The sequence below is a fragment of the Coregonus lavaretus genome, assembly GCF_964263955.1.
Source record: "Coregonus lavaretus genome assembly, contig: HAP1_SCAFFOLD_7591, whole genome shotgun sequence".
Classification (NCBI taxonomy): domain Eukaryota; kingdom Metazoa; phylum Chordata; class Actinopteri; order Salmoniformes; family Salmonidae; genus Coregonus; species Coregonus lavaretus.
In genome coordinates this window covers 4,497-8,992 of record NW_028165719.1, presented here as the reverse complement: position 1 = coordinate 8,992, position 4,496 = coordinate 4,497, and positions in this window count along the sequence as shown.

Genomic DNA, 4,496 nt, shown 5'->3' with positions numbered 1-4,496 from the left:
CTACCCAACATATAGAACACCCTTCTCCACTATATAGTCCAGACACTAGTTCTCCCCAACATATAGAACACCCTTCTACACTATATAGTAGACACTAGTTCTCCTCAACATATAGAACACCCTTCTACACTATATAGTAGACACTAGTTCTCCCCAACATATAGAACACCCTTCTATACTATATAGTCCAGACACTAGTTCTACCCAACATATAGAACACCCTTCTATACTATATAGTCCAGACACTAGTTCTACCCAACATATAGAACACCCTTCTCCACTATATAGTCCAGACACTAGTTCTCCCCAACATATAGAACACCCTTCTATACTATATAGTCCAGACACTAGTTCTACCCAACATATAGAACACCCTTCTCCACTATATAGTCCAGACACTAGTTCTCCCCAACATATAGAACACCCTTCTATACTATATAGTCCAGACACTAGTTCTCCCCAACATATAGAACACCCTTCTACACTATATAGTCCAGACACTAGTTCTCCTCAACATATAGAACACCCTTCTACACTATATAGTCCAGACACTAGTTCTCCTCAACATATAGAACACCCTTCTACACTATATAGTAGACACTAGTTCTACCCAACATATAGAACACCCTTCTCCACTATATAGTAGACACTAGTTCTCCTCAACATATAGAACACCCTTCTCCACTATATAGTCCAGACACTAGTTCTACCCAACATATAGAACACCCTTCTCCACTATATAGTCCAGACACTAGTTCTACCCAACATATAGAACACCCTTCTCCACTATATAGTCCAGACACTAGTTCTACCCAACATATAGAACACCCTTCTATACTATATAGTCCAGACACTAGTTCTCCTCAACATATAGAACACCCTTCTCCACTATATAGTCCAGACACTAGTTCTACCCAACATATAGAACACCCTTCTCCACTATATAGTCCAGACACTAGTTCTACCCAACATATAGAACACCCTTCTCCACTATATAGTCCAGACACTAGTTCTACCCAACATATAGAACACCCTTCTATACTATATAGTCCAGACACTAGTTCTCCCCAACATATAGAACACCCTTCTCCACTATATAGTCCAGACACTAGTTCTACCCAACATATAGAACACCCTTCTACACTATATAGTAGACACTAGTTCTACCCAACATATAGAACACCCTTCTACACTATATAGTAGACACTAGTTCTACCCAACATATAGAACACCCTTCTATACTATATAGTCCAGACACTAGTTCTACCCAACATATAGAACACCCTTCTATACTATATAGTCCAGACACTAGTTCTCCTCAACATATAGAACACCCTTCTCCACTATATAGTCCAGACACTAGTTCTCCTCAACATATAGAACACCCTTCTCCACTATATAGTCCAGACACTAGTTCTCCTCAACATATAGAACACCCTTCTATACTATATAGTCCAGACACTAGTTCTCCTCAACATATAGAACACCCTTCTATACTATATAGTCCAGACACTAGTTCTACCCAACATATAGAACACCCTTCTCCACTATATAGTCCAGACACTAGTTCTCCTCAACATATAGAACACCCTTCTACACTATATAGTCCAGACACTAGTTCTCCTCAACATATAGAACACCCTTCTATACTATATAGTCCAGACACTAGTTCTACCCAACATATAGAACACCCTTCTACACTATATAGTCCAGACACTAGTTCTCCTCAACATATAGAACACCCTTCTACACTATATAGTCCAGACACTAGTTCTCCTCAACATATAGAACACCCTTCTATACTATATAGTCCAGACACTAGTTCTACCCAACATATAGAACACCCTTCTACACTATATAGTCCAGACACTAGTTCTACCCAACATATAGAACACCCTTCTACACTATATAGTAGACACTAGTTCTCCTCAACATATAGAACACCCTTCTCCACTATATAGTCCAGACACTAGTTCTACCCAACATATAGAACACCCTTCTCCACTATATAGTCCAGACACTAGTTCTACCCAACATATAGAACACCCTTCTCCACTATATAGTCCAGACACTAGTTCTCCTCAACATATAGAACACCCTTCTCCACTATATAGTCCAGACACTAGTTCTCCCCAACATATAGAACACCCTTCTCCACTATATAGTCCAGACACTAGTTCTACCCAACATATAGAACACCCTTCTCCACTATATAGTCCAGACACTAGTTCTCCTCAACATATAGAACACCCTTCTCCACTATATAGTCCAGACACTAGTTCTACCCAACATATAGAACACCCTTCTCCACTATATAGTCCAGACACTAGTTCTCCTCAACATATAGAACACCCTTCTCCACTATATAGTCCAGACACTAGTTCTACCCAACATATAGAACACCCTTCTCCACTATATAGTCCAGACACTAGTTCTCCTCAACATATAGAACACCCTTCTCCACTATATAGTCCAGACACTAGTTCTCCCCAACATATAGAACACCCTTCTCCACTATATAGTCCAGACACTAGTTCTACCCAACATATAGAACACCCTTCTCCACTATATAGTCCAGACACTAGTTCTACCCAACATATAGAACACCCTTCTCCACTATATAGTCCAGACACTAGTTCTACCCAACATATAGAACACCCTTCTACACTATATAGTAGACACTAGTTCTCCCCAACATATAGAACACCCTTCTCCACTATATAGTCCAGACACTAGTTCTACCCAACATGAGGAACACCCTTCTCCACTATATAGTCCAGACACTAGTTCTACCCAACATATAGAACACTCTTCTCCACTATATAGTAGACACTAGTTCTACCCAACATATAGAACACCCTTCTCCACTATATAGTCCAGACACTAGTTCTCCCCAACATATAGAACACCCTTCTACACTATATAGTCCAGACACTAGTTCTCCTCAACATATAGAACACCCTTCTCCACTATATAGTCCAGACACTAGTTCTCCTCAACATATAGAACACCCTTCTCCACTATATAGTCCAGACACTAGTTCTCCTCAACATATAGAACACCCTTCTCCACTATATAGTAGACACTAGTTCTCCTCAACATATAGAACACCCTACTACACTATATAGTCCAGACACTAGTTCTACCCAACATATAGAACACCCTTCTATACTATATAGTCCAGACACTAGTTCTCCTCAACATATAGAACACCCTTCTATACTATATAGTCCAGACACTAGTTCTCCTCAACATATAGAACACCCTTCTCCACTATATAGTCCAGACACTAGTTCTCCCCAACATATAGAACACCCTTCTCCACTATATAGTCCAGACACTAGTTCTCCCCAACATATAGAACCCCCTTCTCCACTATATAGTCCAGACACTAGTTCTACCCAACATATAGAACACCCTTCTACACTATATAGTCCAGACACTAGTTCTCCTCAACATATAGAACACCCTTCTACACTATATAGTAGACACTAGTTCTACCCAACATATAGAACACCCTTCTCCACTATATAGTCCAGACACTAGTTCTCCTCAACATATAGAACACCCTTCTATACTATATAGTCCAGACACTAGTTCTACCCAACATATAGAACACCCTTCTACACTATATAGTCCAGACACTAGTTCTACCCAACATATAGAACACCCTTCTCCACTATATAGTCCAGACACTAGTTCTCCTCAACATATAGAACACCCTTCTATACTATATAGTCCAGACACTAGTTCTACCCAACATATAGAACACCCTTCTCCACTATATAGTCCAGACACTAGTTCTCCTCAACATATAGAACACCCTTCTATACTATATAGTCCAGACACTAGTTCTCCTCAACATATAGAACACCCTTCTCCACTATATAGTAGACACTAGTTCTCCCCAACATATAGAACACCCTTCTATACTATATAGTCCAGACACTAGTTCTCCTCAACATATAGAACACCCTTCTATACTATATAGTAGACACTAGTTCTCCTCAACATATAGAACACCCTTCTATACTATATAGTCCAGACACTAGTTCTCCCTAACATATAGAACACCCTTCTATACTATATAGTCCAGACACTAGTTCTACCCAACATATAGAACACCCTTCTCCACTATATAGTCCAGACACTAGTTCTCCTCAACATATAGAACACCCTTCTCCACTATATAGTCCAGACACTAGTTCTCCCCAACATATAGAACACCCTTCTCCACTATATAGTCCAGACACTAGTTCTCCTCAACATATAGAACACCCTTCTCCACTATATAGTAGACACTAGTTCTACCCAACATATAGAACACCCTTCTATACTATATAGTCCAGACACTAGTTCTACCCAACATATAGAACACCCTTCTATACTATATAGTCCAGACACTAGTTCTCCTCAACATATAGAACACCCTTCTACACTATATAGTCCAGACACTAGTTCTACCCAACATATAGAACACCCTTCTCCACTATATA